Genomic DNA, 19,566 nt, shown 5'->3' on the forward strand with positions numbered 1-19,566 from the left:
GATTTGACCATAACCTTGTCAAGTTCTGTATCTTGTTTTCTGTTAGCTCCCAGGCAAAGAGGATATGTTTAGATGTGTTTATTCTCTTAATATCTGAAGTTTTGTGTTCTAAATCAGACTGGTTTGGGGTTCATTGTTTTATGCTGTCATTTCCTAGAAGAGTCTGTGTGCTTACCTGACACCAGACTTGCTGAGTTGTCAAACTGAATAGAGAGATCTCAAGTACTTAGCAATTTTTGTCACTAGTCTGCAGAAAGGAGACCAGGGATGTCTAGGGCAAGAGTGCTAGTCCCAGAAGGTTGATGGCCAGGTGTCTAAGACTGATTGGAAAACCATTACTGCAGTCAAAAATGAGGCCAAAGGTGCAATTAACTCAGAAACTGCTGTAATTTGTATTTCATTATTAGTTGTAAATCAATACAAATAGTCTTGCCAGACACAGTCAATTGCTTTTTTAATAAAAGAAAATTAACAATGAAGGAGAATGCAGCATGTGTAGCAAATATATAGAAAACCTCTTTGCATTGTTTCTCATGAAACCACAGACTTACAGCTACAGAAAAAAGAAAAGCTCTCTCTTAGCTGTTCTACACTTAAATAGTATGGAGATCCCACACCAAGGAACTGAAGTGTGTACTGATTAGCATGGTTTAATTGTAACAAGATACTCTTGGTGTGCATCAGACTTCGCGAACATCTGGAGCAGAAAAGTGTCTGTACCGAAAACAGCAATTAACAAAAGACCCCAGAAGAGTCAGATCATTTCAGTGATCTCCCAACCTCATAAACTACACACTGAGAAAGAAGGAGAAAAAGGTAAGCATCTGGCAGGACTAATGCATTTAGACTCCGTTGGACTTCCTGGATCAGAACCTTAGCACCTGGGAATCAGGAAACACTCCTTCTTACGCCCCGTGATCAACCACCTTAGCCAAAAGGCAACTGGTAATCAACCAAGCAAACACTCATCACACTAGATTTTAAATGTCCATGTTGATGAAGCAGTGTCACACAAAATATTTCTCCTCATGAAACATTCTGGATTTTGATTCTTTTAAAATAGCCTTTTAAAACGTAAACAAACCAGAAAAGCATTTTAGATGCTTGCCACTTAAAGTCCTTTTGCCATCCACCTCCATTGCTGCCATAGTGCAGTGTTTCAAATGCTGCCCTGGCTCCTCCATAGCCCAAGGCAGGTAAGAGTGACCCTCTGCTGAAGTGCATGCACACAGGGTTTGTGTAATAAAGGGAGAATTCTCCCACTGGTAGGAACCTTGGTGTTAGTCCTGGGTAAGCTGTTGACTGTAGGTATTAGAAAGCTTTAGGACAGGGAGCATGTAAATACTATGGATGACAAAAGAAAGAATACTTTGGGGATGAGAGAGTGGAAGAGCCTGAGCAATAAAGCGCTTGAACATCTCCCCTGTGAGGAAAGACTGAGAGACCTGGGGCTGTTGAGTCTTGAGGGGAGAAGACTGAGAGGGGATCTGATCACTGTCTATAAATATCTGAGGGGTTGGTGTCAAGTGGAGGGGGCCAAGCTCTTTTCAGTGGTGCACAGTACTTGGACATACAAGATTTCACTTCAACCTGAGGAGAAACTTCTTTACACTGAGGGTGGCAGAGCACTGGAACAGGCTGCCCAGGGGGGTTTGGAGTCGTCTTCTCTGGAGACTTTCAAAACCCACCTGGATGCATTCGTGTGCAGACTACCCTGATTTTGGTAGGGGGCTTGGACTCGATCTCTAACATTCTGTGAAAGTAGGTTTGGGCTCTCTGGAAGGAGCCCAGGCAGTGCTAAAGCAATTCAGAACTCCTTTGTCTTCAAAAATTACAGATGACATTTTGAGTTCTTTTATCCCTTGAGGTCTCCATGCATAAAAGTAATTAAAAACCACATTTACCTTCTCTTTATCCTCCTCTGCCTCAGTCATTCCAGGGGCTTTTTTTTCCCCCCCGCTTTTAGTGCTGAAGGGATACATTTCTGGGTTGTTGAAATAACTTTGTGAATACAGCGTTGATATTCATAAACATTGAAAAACCACCCAGAGTTTGTTACTGCCATTGTGAAAGATGTCTCACTCTACTATTATCTTAGCTTTATGATATCATGTTTTGTGTGGGATGAGACTTTGTGCATATATTACAGGAAACAAAGACAATAATTATTGAATCGGCAGACCAAAAGCAAGAGTAGTTCTTTAATCACACTCTATTCCATGAATACTGAGTGGAATACTACAGTAAAAAAAGCCCTGATATTTTGACTGAGACATAGCAGAGCTTTAGTGCTCATAATACTCTGCTTTTATGGGGTCATATTTCTGTCTGAGATGTATTAGTAGATTGTGCCAAGATTTAGGCTGCGCAGCTGCAGGAACTTGCAAAGTTGCCTCTAGTGTATCAGATACAAAACACGCAACATTAAATCTTGTGAACTGTAACAGTTAGCTGAGTGTGTGATGTCTCTTTAAGGGAAGAGATTCAAATCAGATTTCACATAGGGTCCATTGAAACAAATGTGAATTTTGCTTGTAAAACGTCCAGAGCTCCAGGTCTTTACCAGAAAAGCGACAAGTTAGATCATTCTGTAGCAGTTCCCAGCTGCTCCTTGGGAGGAAGGCAGTGCCACAGAAAAGCTGACCTCTGTCCAAAGGGAATTAACAAGGATAGGAAACCATTAAGGTTCTAGATATCAGCTGTTGATATCTCTTCCGTGGCATACAGTAGAAAGGATTATTAAGAAGGAGGGGGAAAGGATTATGTGGAGTTTTAATGGGATATTCTCCAAAGCTGATTTAATTCAACTTTGCATTTTGTAGTTTTATTCCCATGTCCTTTGATAGCTAATATGAGAGCCCAACAGGCAGAGATGTTCTATGATACAACATTTAAATGCCAATACATTTGGAGTGGTGGTTTGCTTATAAATTGAGATCCTGGAGTTTAGAAATGACCTGGGTTTTCCTGAGTGGGATTCCCAAGAAATCACTGGAGTCAGGAAATCCTGAAAGTTGGAGTGAAAAACCAGGACAAGATATAAAGCAGCTGATCATTTAATGAGATATGTTGAGGGAATAATAAATCATTTGAGCTAGATGAAACTCCATTCTCTGGAAAGTTTATGTTAAATTACTCAATGGAAGACACAGCGTGGAAAACAATGTCAGAGGTGAAAATTGCCTTCTTGTGCTGTTATTTGGATTGTAACTGAAACTGAAGAGTACAGAAGACACTATTTATTCAGGGCAAATTTAAAAAGCAGTTGAGTCAACATCCAGAGTGCAAATTTCATGCAAAACTAGAAGCTGAGTGAGGAAGATGGATGAAATTTTCAGTGGAGTAGATAAACACAGAGGAGAGGCAGAGTTTTCTTTTGTAGCTGATGACTGGCAGCACCTGGGTGCAGCTGTAGATGTCAGAAGAAAGCTCTGGAGACAGGAGTGCTGGGAGGCACAAAGCTTGAGGTGACCCTTCTGACAGGGTCCTGCTGGAAAGTGGTCTGGAGAATCCTGAGGAAGGAGCTGCCTCTGCTCCGTTCTTGCTGTCTTCAGGGAAAGCAGAGGGAATGTGTGTTGCTTGTGGATGACAGGATCAGTTTGGAAAAACTTGGATTTTTCAATCCAATTTAATTTCTTGTCCATACACCTTCAAATTTTTGGCTAACTGTTCTAGGCACAAGCAGATAAAATGGTTGAGAGCATACTACACAATTGCAGCATGCTCCAGAGAGCAGTGGTATCTCTGTGTGTTGTAAATAATGCAGAGAGAGCAAAAGATGAAGAAAGGAGGTAAATATTTTGTCTGAGATTGCCAAAGAAGCATGAGAGAATTAGAATCCTAAATCCTAATGAAATTCAACAGAAGTTGGAAACCTTAATTCCCTTAGGCTCCTTTGAAAATCCCACTGGTAATTTCATGCTAAGGTAGAACACTGGTTCTACATAGCCTCGGTTTCACTGAGAGGACACCACTCTATTTTCCACACTTCTCATTTCAAAAGGCTTGATTTTCAGCACTGTAAGCACGCCCAGCCCAGCTGGTCAGTGAGTCAAAATTAGGCTCCAAGTATGGGGCTCCTTTCTGTACTGATTTGTACTGTGAAGACTCTGGGTTTATTTTTTTGCTTTCATTAACTCAAAGCTATATGTTTTAGTATTTAGACTGCTCCCCTGATGTTTCCTACTCGAGCACTTCTATTATGAGATAAGGGCTTACTGTTTCCTGCTTTTCCAGGAATTGCTTCCCCTCTCAAGTAAGTTGGAGTTAAGCATATGTTGCGTTTTGTTTGGGGGTTTTGTGTGGTTGGTTGGGTTTTTTTTACTTCCTTTATTAATTCCTCGGGTTAGTGCATTTCAGTGCATAGGACAAACTAAAATGAAATAAGGCCAAACGAGCTGCACTGGTTGTCTGGGTTGTTTTGCTCAACCATGTGGACCAAGATGGGAGAGCAGTAGTTGAGACTTACTTGGCCCTAGCATACAAGTGCAGTGAGTGAGTTTCTGGAGAATTAAGCCCTCTGGCTCTTAGCTTCTGCCTATATGTTTTTACACATTGCTGCAAGGCAAACCCCAGTTCTATTAGACAATACTTTGGGGGATGCAGCTGCGTGCTAATTACCTTTCCAATTTACCAGCCGAAAAATGAAAGCAGTATGGTGTAGTCCATTAATGTTACAGACATCGGTGCAGGGCTTCAGCTGATGCAAGTGGACATAGCTGCAATGAGTTTATTGGGTGGATTTACTCCTGCTGGGCATAAGGCCTCCTTCACTGATTTTTTTTCAAAGCATGTCCAGATTTCAGGCCATGCTTTGCTGTACAGTTTGATTTCTCTTAGCCCATGCAGATCTTGCCCATCTTGTCTACTGTGCAGATTACACTCGTCCTGTAGTTTAAGGTTACTGTTGTGCGTTATTTACTGTGTTCTGTAAAGCTACTCACTGATTTTTACATCCATGGATCATTCTTATGCAGCATTACAAGTAGATTTACAGGATCTTAGCACAATAATTCCCTCCCCAAAATGAACTGCTGTCAGCTGCAAGCTTTTCAGTTTAATAGTAAAATAATTCTGTATTATTTGTGTTTCAAACACTACTGCACAACTTCAGGTTTTGTTCTGATGGAAGGCATCCTGTTCTTTTTCATGTCATTTTGGGGACTGCTGAGAATATTGAACGGTTATTGGACACATTCAAACCATTTCTTACTTCCCTTTCTCTTTCTCTTGGCTGTAACGAGCTAATCTACCTACACTAAGGGCTGAATACAAAGTATGAGGAGGAAATTCCAGGGAAAGAAAAGGACCAATATTCATTGTTGATGTTTATCAGTGTGGAGCTGAATGAAATCTGTAACTTGAAAGGACCTTTAAGAAATGTTAAATTGAATGAGCTCCTTAGGAGAAATCTGAAATAAAAAGGATCCTGGATCAGCAGAGATCCTGCCTTCTGGAAAAGTATTTGGTAGCCTGAGAAAGCTCTGTGGTGATACCCAAGGCAAAAGCGTCTCATTCTTGTGTTGCCGTGTGAGCACCTGAATTCAGTCTGACTTCAGAACACAGGGCTGGGGGAGTTGTACCTAGCCACATCAAGGATAGTCTAGAGAGGACTCTTCAGGCCTTGTCACCAGAAGGGGCAGTGGTTCAGCTGGAGGTGACACATGATGGCAGCCTGTACCCATGGCTGTCCATAAGCATTTTCTGCTCTGAAATGATGGTGATCCAAAAAAAAGGAGTATTCACTTTAAAGAATCACAAAAAATCATATGTGTTCTTCCAGACCCTTCCAAACTGACCCTAAAGGCATTTATTTTAGCAAGCAACATGGATAAGTGTCTCACTTGGCCTAAAGAGCAGCCTGGAAAGAAGGTGATGATGAAGGTGAAGATAGGTGGCTCCTGTCTGCCTTGATAAAGGAAGATAAGAACCACCAGAAGAAGTCTAAAGTAGCTGTAAATAATAATTATAAAATAACTCATGTTTCATATCCCAGGAAGGAGAGGATGGGAGAATCTATGCCTAGGAAAGCTGCTGCTGAGTTTGTACCTCTAAGTGCCATCAAAATGGCAAAACACATTTCTTAGCTTGCTCTTTCAAAAAATAAAGTGGAAAGATTCATTCAAGCAGATAAGATTCATCAAATACCCATGGAAATCCAAAACAAATGCATTGCCTGATCAAGATGAAAGAACAAAAGTACCTCTGATGTTTTCATCTGAAAAGTAAACAGTGCAGTATATTGATAGGGCTTAATTATGTCCTTTCTTACTTAAATGAATTCCTCTGTTAAAACTGTAAATGTTAAATTATGCTGAAGTAAAATATTCTTTATCATTATTTAACATTTCTTTTATACTTGTGAAACTTTCGTGAGGTTAGTCCACAAACCCACATCAAGCATCTTAATGCAAAGACTTAAACTCATCATCTGCTTAATCTACGCTCTTAGTTTATTGTCAGAAAGCATCAGTAACCTTGATGCACTTTATCTTAGTTTATGCTTTCATCTGATAGAGAACTAAATAATAAGTGGAATGCATCCCAAAAAAGATTCAGCAACATTTGGTAGCAAACATTATCTTCATGCAGCTACACGCTGGCAATATAGTTACACAGGAATCATCTACTGCATCTCAAACTAGGACTGTCGCTGTCCTACAGCACCACTAGGTCATATTTGATTCTCAGTCAGTACTATCATCCCAAGGCATCTTTCCTTGAAGATATCCTTTCCAGATTCCTCACTGACTCCTTGTGTATAGTGACTATGGGGCAGTCCTTGAGGTATTCCCAAGCACTTCAGTCAGATGAACTTGAGGGCAAAGTTTATATTGACAGCTGCCAAGTGAAGAATGAAAAAAAGAGGGCTTCCCTCCTGCCATGCTCTCAGCATTGAGAAACTAAACTCAAGAAGGCTGATGAACCAAATTTCAGAGTAGGAAGGAAGGTCAGGCCTTATGCTGGGCTGAAGGAAGCTAGATTAGTTTTTCTGTGAGAGTCAGATGTGATGGGGTTTTTGGAGTAAAATTAATTCCAAGACACAGAAATGTAGCATAGCCCTGCTGGGGGGTTTTTTGAGCCAGAAGTAGGCTTCTCAAGGCTTGTTTGGCAAAACTGCTTTTAGGGGAACCATGGAAGCTCCTGCTCATCTAAGCCAAAGTGGCTCATAGGTAATATAAATTCAAACTGCCATTAGATGGAGATAAATAATTAGATGCTTTAACAAGCCTTCTGCAAAGGCTGCTTGTGCTTTTCACAGGACAAAAGCCAAAGGAAGGCTTCAGCCAAAAAAATAAGCAGTAGATTTGAATGTACTCATCTGCAAGCCTTACAAAATCACAGCCAAGGGCTGGAAGAAACAAATGGAAACAACACAGGCTGAAATTTTGAATGCACACCTCTTTCAGGTTCAGGGTGGTTCTGGTTTGAAGTCAAACTCAAATGAGAAAGCTGATGATCTGCGGTGGAGGGAATTTTGTGGGCCCCCTCATGCTTCTGACACATAGTGCAGTCTCTGCCTTTCCAGTATCTTTTGTATTCTAGCACAGGGAGCTTGGTGGCTATGAGCAGATTATTAACTTTTCTCTTTTTTTGCCTTTCCTAGAAGAATAAAGTGAGCTCTTGGGTTTTGTTTGTTGATGAATGTGTTTTTTCCCCTCCACTTTATTATCTTTTTGCACTGAGAACATTTTCAGCGAAAATCTTGTTTAGGAACCACATGAAACTGACACAGAGCATCTGCATTCCCAGATTTATTTGTCTTTTTGCTAAGTGAGTTTCTATTACCACGTGTACCCTTTTAAAAGCTGCTGAGGTATAAAAGCTTTTACCATTTGGTGAGTAGCTATTTTGTATTACTACTTTATGGAGTCCCATCATAATCTGTCAAACTCCCCTTTATAATTATTAGTGGATCCTAAGTGACAGAGTTCAGTCCCTGACACCTTGCATGACAGTGAAAAATAAGATTTTTCCTGTAAGTTTCTTGCAATATAGACTCATTGGCATAGTAATTGACTTTTACTAAACTAAAATTTATTGTTTATTGCTTTTTGATTGTTAGCTGCCACTCATATTTTTTTTTTCCTCTACTAGGACACAGTAGATATTGGTTTGGCAAAGACAAATGTGCTTTAATTGTACTATACCAGTGAAATGTCTTGGGGTTTGTGTTTGAGAAACCTGTGTACTTAAGGTGATTGGTTTTTCCCCACAGGTTTTGGGGTATTTTCTCCAGTAGAGATCAAATTGTGTTTTATCCAGGTATGTGAGCAGCAGAGCATATTCTCATTATACAGGTAAAGAAATTAGTATAGACCAGATTTTACACATCCTGCTGAAAGTCCAGGCTAACCTGGACTAGCATTAGTCAGGAGTCAGGCGCCTTCACCTTCCAAGTATTTCAGGTCAGCTCATTGTATGTGTGCTAAGGTCATTTACCATCCTTTGGATCATACTTCTTAGGTTGGTTAGATACAATGAATATGAAAATGAGTTTAAGCAACAACAAGGATCTGGTCTAGGCCAAGAAACAGAAAACAAATCAAGTTTGGTACAATCCTTTGCAGACATGCATTGGAGAGAGAGAGACTTGATAGCATGGCTTAGAAACACCGTCCCAGGTTTACATCTGCAGTTCTACATTTTCTAATGCTCATGTCAATCACTGGCTCCATTTTCTTATAGTCAGCTTCATAGTTGTGATTCATGCATGTCCTGCATCAAGGGGTCTAGCAGAAGCTTTCAGAGTCCTACAAGAAGCAGCTGAGGTTTCTGCATGGCACATTAAATTTCAGGGAAGGCTACTGACCATTGCCTGGGCTCTATTCAGCTTTTTCATCAAGAAAGACATTCATTTCTTTGACACCATCAATAAAATTAGTCTATTTCATTTAAAGCATGTTTTATTCTGTAGTGTATATGAATATTACATCATCTTTATTTTTAAGCATCTCTTTTACAGTAATGTTATTACTCATAATAAGTTTCATACTGATAGTGCTGACAGCACTGAAAATTGTCCTCTCTTTATGCACAGAGGCAAGCAAAGTTAATTTTCTCACGCTGCAGTCCAATTTTAGTGCCATGTAGATAGGCACCATGATCCATATCACATTTATACATACATGTCTAGGGATCCCACACAGTAAATTACAGTGATTACCACTATCTGGTACAAGTAGCTCTCGTTCTATAGCTCTGCTGCATCTGCTCTTCAGCTTTGCATAGGAAGCTGCTTTGTCCTTACTATGGGCTGAGGAGATAGATACAGGTTCATTTGTCCTAAGGATTAACTGAGGAGCACAAACGACGTGCCAGAACTTGCACAGATGTGGCAGAGTTGGGAGAAGGACTTTAATTCTTCCACAAACAAATCTTCACCCCTTCTGGGGGACAACACTCTTTTTTCTTTTCCTTTTAGAAATAGTTTCATAGCTTGTAGAGTATTTAAGTGTGACTAAAGAAAATGTACCTGCAGCTTCACAGTGTGGCAAATACAAGAAACTTCTCTGTTTAGATTTCTGAGTATGAAATCCAGACATCTTCATTCCAACTTGAGGACATTTGGGTTGATTGCCTTGTTTTTGCTTAAGCACTGACATTCAAAGCCTACAAAATGGAAGGAGTCAATGCTCTGATGGGCAGGACATTTTTTAGAGGTGTTAAATGGACAGGCACTTCAAGAAGTGATTGACATTGACAAAGAGATTAGATGCTCAGAACTGGACATTTTATCTTCTCGTTAGAGCCTGGGAAAGCAGCAGGCAAAGACTGAGTCACAAAGGAAATTATGAAAAGTAGTTATGATAAGACTCCCAATAAAATTCCCCAAATTTACAGTGAAGGAAGGAACCAGAAGGAAGCTAAAGAACAAGCTGGAAGCTTGGCTGCAGTAGCTGCTGAGGTAGTACATATCTTTCAATGACACACAAAGTCTTTTGTAGTGTCACATTATGCACAATAAAAGATATAACTGGGGAAAACTACAGAAGTAGAACAAAGATCTGAGCAATTCATTCAGCAAAATGAATTCATAGCAAACACTGAGATTTGCAAAGGTTGTGCAGAACAGAAGACAGAAATATGTCTGGCAAGTGTCAAGAATCTGCCACAACAAACATGCCACCAGGCAGCTGGTGAAACAGGTATCAACTCACTAAATGAGTCAACCCACTGAACTATTCTGATAGGGAGGATGTGAGTGTAGTTTCTTGAGTAGTTCCATTGGGAAGAGGCATACACAGATATTATTGTTGCAGCAGTATTGTTAATAATTCCATTTAACTCCATCATTAAGTGTCCACACATATTAATTTCTGTATGGCACTCCAGATGTTTAAACAGCCTTACAAGCTTAAGAGGGATAGAGACCTCCTGTTGTGGTTGTGTTCAGCAGACTCTCTTTCAAGAATACTTTTACATTATAGCAAAGGGACTGGGATAAATCAACCTTTAAATCTGACTGATTAATCAATGAGTTGGGGGCACTTTTGAACCTGTGCAGACCAGAAGTATCAGAAGGATTAAAATGAAGCCAGAAGTGCTGAATAGTAGGATGGGAGTATAATCATGAGTGAAGCTGGTATTGATGATGATTTTCTAGGGCCAAGCAAAGACATTTGAACAGGGGAAAAAAAAGGAGGAGGGATGAGACAACAGAACTTGAGGCCAGAGGGGATGGAAATAGATAGAGACAATTCTGAAGGAATGAAAGTTGAAAGTACAGAATAGAGAAGTAATAACGTGTGAGGGACTTCTGATAGCAGAAATTTCAGGGGAAAGGAGTAAGGTATAAGGGAGTAAAGAGAGACATTGATAAGAATGATAGATCTTGTCTCTTCAGATATTGCAGACTACCCAAATGCTTCTCTTCTGTTCAAATAAATAGCAAATTATACCCTGGTTTCAGTGAGGAGATCAGTTCAGCCGATTCTCAGTGGGGTGGGGGCTGGCACAGAGATGGGATAGGTACTTGTCCAACAATTACAAACTGCAGACATATTCTAAGTTTAGTAAAGGCAATTCACTTGAGGATGGTGTGGGGAGGTGGGAGAATGGAGAGAGATTCCCCATTTGTTTGAGACCCTAACAAAATGAGAGACAGATCCTCATGAGACATTATTCCCTCCCAATTTAACACCTTAGTTACTCACTTAAACTGATTATTCCTCAGTCTTAGTTTGTCCATTTGCAGAAGCCTGTGTGAGGATTTAAAATTCACCTCTTTAAACTGCATTTTGGTTTAATGACATAGGTCTTGTTAATGTTAATTGAAGTTTGCTATCTGAGTCCTTGGAAAATCACTTCAGATTTTACTCTCAGCTTTCAGTCTGAATCCTGACTTCCCTTAAACTCACTGTGAAAGGTACTTCTGGCTGTCAGGCAAATACCACTTCTAATTAATTAAACTTTAAAAGTTCTCTTTCCTTATATAAGCAGAGGAATATTTAGTTAGTGTGATGCCTCTCTTTGTCTATAGGATATATGAATCATTGAGTATCAGCTGCAGAATAACTCCACTGTGAGACAACACTTATGACTGGTCTGTGTGTCAACTTTACCTTTATTAATCCTTCATTAACCTTTTAGCACACAGCTTCCAACTTCCAGTATCACAGAACAGACATCACCTATGGGGTGTAATCAATAGGTCCTCTTATCATGGGACACTAATTTAAACCAGAACTTTTTAGGGTGTCAGGTAAGGGTAGGACTAAGGGGAATGGAGCAAAACTAGAAATGGGTAGAGTCAGATTGGATGGTAGGAAGTTCTTCACCATGAGGGTGGTGAGACACTGGAACAAGTTGGATGTGGCTCTGAGAAAGCTGCTGTAGTGTGAGGTGGCTTTAAATTTGTTATTGCTGCATTTCTGTTTGCTCTCATTATCTTCAGGATTTTCACATTCTCTGTGTTGTGCTCCAGTCTCTGATGTGCTCTGTCTCATTTCTGGATCATCTACACCGGTCATAATATTTATGTTCACTGTTGTCCTAATCACTATCCTTTAAAAAGCCAATTACTTAGCTGGGCCAGCTGCTGCTGCAGAGGTGCCACACTTTTAGAGTGTACTAAATGACTCACCTGTAGGATGCCATGCTGTAGCACCACACTCTGAATGGCAGGCATTCACTCTGTAAATGCTGTTCTTGCTCTCAAAAATGTCATTTAACTGCCAGGCTAGCCATGGCAACACTTCAGTCATCTCAAAAATGTATCAGAGTTCTTACAGAGTCTCTAATTTTGCTGAAGATACTTATGAAACTGAACCAGTACAAATGTCTTCTAATTTGCACTGACTAAAAATGGTGATCCATGTGCCACAAGTACCTGCCTAGGCATTCTGTAATCTGCTCACATAAGGGAGGATGTAGAGCAAGCATTTCAAATACCTGGCATGCATAGTCCAAAAGCATAAGGCTGAAGAAAATAATAACACTATGATATCTAGCATAAAATGACTTTTTCATTGGTTCCATTATGTTATTAATCTTTCTAGCTGTTATTCATGGCATGGTTTTTCTTTCTTTATTGCCTTCTATGCATTTCTTTATAGCCCACCTTGATGATACTCAGTTTATATAATACCCAAAGTCTTGAATATGCCAGGTTCAAAATGCCTGCTCTTAGTTTTCAGGGTCCTGCCAACAAAATAATTTAACCTCCACGTTCATTTCACACTGCTGAGCCCTGGGCTTGCAGCTTCATTTGCAGTCACTCTTCTGTCTGAACAGATCTCCACAGCTCCTCCATTTCATCATTTCCTTCTCCCAGTCCCACTTCATTTGTGCTCATTTCATGAGGCGTAGCATTTCTTGTAATGCAGTACATATTCCTCTGCCCTGACTTGTTTTGTGGTAAGCATGTAAATGCACTGGGGGGTTGGTGAGCCTTCTTGATAGCTTTCCTGGAGCTATCACTGTAGTTCAAGTCCTACTCATTTTATACTTGCAGAAGAAGGTGAAGTGTTAAAGGAAACAAAACTTCTGCCTGTTATGTAATTTAATCAGAAATAGTCATTTGCCAGAAAAAGGCAGCTGGTGTGTATCCAGACTACCACAAACTCCCTTAAGTTGCAGTCATTTCTCACTGGGATATATTTTTAGTTGTGATTATTTTGACAGACAAAGGCTTTTCTAATGCCACAAGAGCATTTGCAGCAATGGGGCTGTTTTTACATGTTTATCACCTTACGTCTCTTTCAGTACCTTTGGGTAAAATGACCACATGCTTTTGTTGTTGTGGTAGCAAGGTGTGAGTCCCTTAAAATCCTGCTAGTGTGATTTAGACTCACAGAGGCTCAACTGGTAGCTGAGCTTACAATTGACTAAGGTATGAGAAGTGTTTCTCTCTCCCTTCAATGAATGTATGTATTGCCCCTATTTGTTCTAATAGCTTCATGTTTTAGCTTCCCTTCTGGGCCCAGCTGCGGCACACCACCCATCTTGCTTTCTGCCCAGATCCTGTTCCATTTTGCTGTCCCTTCCAAACTCTGTTTCAAGCAAACCTGTTACCAACTTTTCTAAGGGTTTGCTTGGCCCACAGCAATTTAGCTATCATTTTACTTTCTGTAATGCACATTGCATACCTTGCCACTTCAGTTCCATTATGCCCTGTCATTTCTATTATAATAAGTCATTCCCGAGTTAATCAACATTCCTCCTAACAATGCTTATTAATGTGACAGACTGTGGTGTTCCTTCTTCTGTGACCACTAAATTTCAAACCCAGCTCCTGTTGTACCTCTCCCTCTCTGAGAGTGGTTTTTGTATTTTACTCTTTATTTTCTCATTATTTTCCCCTCCCTCCATGTCATTTTAATTTCCTTTATCTCACATACCCTTGTCAAATGAGTTTAACATTGTGGTACTTGTTTCCTATTTTTCTTTCTCTCTCTCTCTCTCTCTCTTTTTTTTCTTTGTTTGGAAACAATGTTCTCAGATGCCTAAAAGATCATTTATTCTAATGGTACCAGTAATTATTTGTATGAAAGTAAAGCCCGTGGGACCCAGTCAAGTGAGCTGCTATTATCCTGAGTGCTGTACAAACAGTTGTTGCCAGAGGTCAGCAGGACACAAAGTTATGGTTTTGGTTGCACATTTAATTTGAGAATAGATGTAACAGAGCATCACAACCAAGAGGATAAGATGAGGGAAGGATATCACTACAGAGCAGTCAGTACACTCTGGCCTGAACTCATGTTAATTTTCCACACTTGCCTCAGACATCTCTTTGATCCTAATTGCCCCAAGTCTCTGCAGAGCCTGCAGAGAAAGTCAGCTGGAAGGAAGCACTGTGGGAGAGTTCACATTGGGCTTCTCCGGCCAAATTGACTTGACACTTTGCTTCAGTTGCTCAGGAGACTCAGGAATCTTGGGATCACTCATTTCTTGATGTCTCAGTATTGGTAAATACTTGCATTGAGCCAGTATTAGATTTCCTTCATGGAAGTATTGCCCAGTGCCTTTTGTAAAGCCTCTTTGTCCATGCAGATGAACAAATCAGGCATAAGGATAGGAAATGCCAGTTACTCACTGCTCCCATACTCTTGTCTGAGGTATGTGATGAGAAAGGTGGGGTTTGCCATGCTTTCCCTATCCCTACAACATACAGGTTCCACTTTTAAAGGCAGATGATGAGAGTTTTCATCATTTCTTGTGGAAGCTTGTTGTCAGGAATACTGCCTGATGCTGAGATGAAACATCTGCCCAAATTATCTTGTGAACAATTAAAACTATGGTGTCTACCACTCAAACTAAATCCACCCTTTTCTTCTAGTAATATTCTTCAAATATTGGCAGAGTATCAACACCTTTTCTCCACACTTTACTGCTCCATTTGTGTACACAAAAGATAGGCAGTGAACTTTGCAGTTTTAGTACTGGAAGCATTTTTACCTTCTTCCTGCAGAAGTGACCAAAAACAAATGTCTTTGTTTCAATTTCCATTCAATCCACCTCTTTCAAACTACACCAGCACATCAACTTCCAAATCCTTTACTACACCTACTTAATTCCTTCTTCACAGGCCAGCCCATCCAAGGTCAGCCCATCCAAGTTCCTGGTACGTTGTTACTTATCTCTCAAGTGGCAGCAACCTGATTACATCACTTTTGCAATGCAGTGTTTACAAATAAGTGCCATAATTCAGGGGTTATTGCATCAGAACCCAGCACACAAAGGCTGCAGCTGCATTTGCCTTGTCACTGGCTTATGCTGCAGGCTTGTACCTACAGGTCACATCCATAGTTAAAAGTTATATTGCTACAACTTGGATGATGAACTTCTTGTTTAAAATTAGTGTGCACCTTAAGGTGAAGATGTAAGTATAGATGTGCTTTAGATACAGACTGCTTAACTCCATTTCTCTGTGTGATATCTATGCCAACATTGATAACACCTTTATAATTGTGTGGTCATGAGCGCTCCAAGAAGATGATACAACTTCAAGTGCAATTCTGAGTGTCTTAGAGTGGGAGAACTTGCTGTTTGAGATGAGCTTCTGTGGTTTCTCTAATCACTCAGCCTTTTTCAACCCTAAAAACTTCCAGATTTTCCCTTCTAGTTAAATATTTGAGCTGCAGATCATTTTTTCCTGAGGTATATTAGCTTTCATTTTCCCTATGTTAAATCTCAGGAGTGGTTAGGCAGCTTCTTTATTACTCCTCCTATAATCTTTTAACCCTCTGTTTGCTTTCTGCTTTCCAAATCCTTTATGCTAGAACCAAAGTGAAGTCTGGAACATACAGACACACAGCCACATGCCTTTTAAATTGCTAAAGGCACTCTCTTTTCCTGAAGACTGAGAGCAGGTTTGCTTTCTTCATAGCTTAACACTGATGCAGTGTTGCTGGTTTCTACAACATTGCTTAATATGAGAGAAGAGTCAAGCAGCAGGGTCCTGGCTTGGAAGAAAAGAACTGTATTGACTTCATCAGGCTTAAGATTCAGCCATAAATCTGTAAACCCAAATGATGGGGTCAATGGTTTAGTACTCTATAAATTTTGTTTAATAAATGAATGCAAAATTTGATCCTAAATGTCTCCATAAATTTATTCCTCTCTTTTCTCATTCTTTAAATCAATATCGATGAAACACAAGGAATGTATCAGTGTCAAGCTATCAATAGTTCTGCCAGTGTTGTCTTTTGTTTTATATGCTTTTCCCTTTAAAGCTAGAAGTATAAATATCTCTACATCATTCAATTTTTATAACTATCTAAATTCGTATTCAGAATTCTTTCTCTGGCCTTATTTCAATTAGAGCTGAAAAAAAAAGAAGAGAAAAGAAAGAACAAGGAGAAAAGAGAAAGCAAATGCAGCATCACTCATTGAGAGCAAAAGAATTTGTCTGCAACATTTTAACCCCATGTGATATGTCTTATTGGAACAACTGTTTTAGAAACCCAGGGAAAGGAGGCTGTGTAGCAGCAGCGATGACAGCGTTAATGGTGCTACTGCATCATACAGAGCCTGCAGAGGGCACAGAGGCCTTCTTCAGAAAGATATGGAAGGACGTTGATGGATCTCATAAAGCTGACAGGTCATTGCTATCCATTGTCTTGCAGAACAGATTAATAGATTCATTGGTTCTTACTAGACAAAACTGTTCACAGCAGATAGAATTTATCCTGAAGAGTCGCTGCATTCTGCTTGCTGGTACAAAATCTGCTTCAGCTTTCCATCTTTCTGTCGTTGGCAGGTACTTATAGAAGAAACACAGAGAACTCGTTCACAGTTATGGGTCTCTGTCCTCACTCGTAATTATAGTTATTAGATAGATTTTTAAAAGCTCTTTTTGTCCAGAAGAGAACATTACACAGCCCCCAGGGGCACAATTAATCACCCTCCAGATATGTCAGCAGCATGATACAAGAGTTGGTAAATTTAATACTTCTTTTTTTTATGTTGGATGGAAATCAAAAAGAAAGTATTTGGCAATATGCCCCAGATCATTACAGAGTAGTCTACTGTGGCACTCCAACCTTGACAGTCACAGATCAGCTGTGGAGGGAACTTGCAGAGCCAAAGGGGACTTGTAAAATCAAACTGATCCGCATTCTGCTATCTTGAATATTTTCACTTGAGGCACTCTGATGCGTTCGTCATAATAAAGGAGGAGGGAAAAGGAGGGGGGAGATCCACTGCCTTTTACATCAGTGAAACACACAGAGCAGGAGCATGATGCTTGCTGATAGTGGTGAACAGTTAGAATTTGTGGGGATGTTCCCTTTGATGGGACGGAGTGATGGCTCCCCAAGGGCACGTGTAGGGCTCATAACCTGGTTCTGCACCATCTTGGAACTGTTTCCTCACACCCTTTGTGTCCACTACTTTTCAAACCATGTGTGAAAAGTGACAAAATCTGTAAAGCTGACAGGAAACATTCCCAGTTTACACCCTGCTGGTATAATCCCAATGTCAGGAGATATGTGGTCCCCCCAAGTTAATGCTTCTTATAGCTATGATTTTGTACTGTATCACTCATTCCAGAAGAGTGGGAAATGCTGTGCAATAACTCTCACACAGTATTACCAGTCTCATAGTGTTACTTGAGAAAATGTCTCAAGTAGGCTTGATCACTGTGGTTACTTCTTGTTCTCTTCTTTGTACTGTATCTCCATCTTCTTTCGTTTATCTTAAGAGTGGTTGCAAGATAAAACCAGAAACTGCTTTGCTGTGTAAGGTTTTTGATCCTTGACTAACAGGGGCACTAGTGTTGGCTTAAATCTCCTCTTCTCAAGCCCATAGTGGAATCCTGCTGAGTCATGGAAACGGTGATTCCTGGGTCAAAGGAAACCAAGGCAATGTCAGCCATACTTCATTGTCTTCCCCAAGGTGGAGGAGAAACAAGCACATAATTGTAAAAGCATAATAGTAATCTGGGTGCTGAACTATCTTGCTGGCACAAATGTCATCCATGAACACCATCGGGGGAAGCCAGATCTTGTATAGATCACAGCAAATGGAAAGGTTTTGTGTCAAAAGTGTGGCTTCAAAAACTGTTACATTTACAGACTTCAAAAAAAGAGCATTCCTCTTAAATCCTCCTAAGGCAGTTATTGGCAGGTGACTAGCCAAGGGGATGTAAACCAGAGGGGAAAATAACTCCTGTGGAGGTGGAAGGTACTTTTGATGTGCTTTGTCGCTCTTGAACAGTTCCATTTTAATGCTTGAGGGTGAAATAGTCATTTTCAAACACTGTTTGTGTTTTGGTGAGAGGTCATGGTTCAACTAAGGCTATACACTAATAATTTGGTACATCAATGAATTGGAATGTAGACTACTAAGTTTATATAGGGAGAAAATCTTCAGACTGCCTTTTGCCTTTAATTCTTCTGGGTGGTGAGTGTGAAAGATGTCCTCATTTGTGAGGGGTTGGATGGAATTGGGAGTACCCAATTGGGTAGCTGCATGTCTTCTGTGTTGTGTTATATATACCTACAAATCCTCTGATATGTATCTGTATTCCAGGCTGAAATGCCCTAGATAGGGACTAAATTAATGGTAATAAGGGGTGTGTGGGCTGGAATTTCTTGCTGAGGCATTTTGATGCTAATGTAAAATTTAGATCAGGCAAGCTCCAGTAAACATATACTCACTCTCCAATCTGCAAGTTCTGACCAGTGTGTTCTTGCCCTATCAAAATACACCACACCATGGCTAAAGAGCTTCTGGGGGTGACCTTAGGCTCTGCTGCTATTTTTTACTTCCAGTGCTGCATCTTGCTCTCTGCCTTTAGGAGAAGCAAATATATGATAATCAGTTTGCTGTTTCAGAATTACAAGAGAAGAAGAGGAGGGATGACTATTACTTGGGGCTTCTCTAGTTCTTTCTCCTACCCAGAAACACTTCCATCTTTTAAAACAAAAACAAAATTTCTGAGTTTCTAATCACTGAGGGCAACAGCTCTCAAAACAGGTTGTGCTACAGGAAAACAAATATATATATATATGTAAAACAAAAACTTCCTTCTTCCTGTAGTCTAGCCTTCAAATTACAGCACAATAGCAGCCTGGAGGAGCCTGTCCATCGGGGGGGCAGCCTACCTCAACCTCAGTAAATCCAGGTTCAGGGAATGCAGATTAACTTACTTTTCAGTCTGTTCCTAATAGTATCTCTAAGAGGTATAGGCAGAGGCATGCTCTGTAAAATATCTTCTAGGGGAAGGCTTTTAGTGATCCCAGCTTGTCCATTATAACTCTTCTGCCAGAAAGTATTCCCCCTGCATCCCACTGCTTATGGCATTCTCCCTCAACCATTTCAGTTGCAGCAAGTCAGATGAGCGAGCTCTGTGATTTAAGCAGGGTGAGCCAACCTCACAGAAACATGTTAGGGAGTGACTGTGAGAGCAGTGGAGTCAGGAGACACAAGGCTGTGTTAGATGGGAGGGAGGAGAAGGACTAATGCCTAGGAGAAGGGCAGTAGAGTGCAGCTGTGAACAGGGTGGGGAAGGGAATCAGTTGCACTGGCAGAGCTGGAGCTAGACAGCAGGAACCATCCAGTGCTCAGATGTCATTGTGCTGGAGACTGAGGCATAAGATGTAGAATAGTTTGCAGGGGGTA

Source organism: Melanerpes formicivorus, unplaced genomic scaffold (assembly GCF_026170545.1).
Source record: "Melanerpes formicivorus ecotype bairdi unplaced genomic scaffold, bMelFor1.0.p_v2 SCAF_18, whole genome shotgun sequence".
NCBI classification, from domain to species: Eukaryota; Metazoa; Chordata; class Aves; order Piciformes; family Picidae; genus Melanerpes; species Melanerpes formicivorus.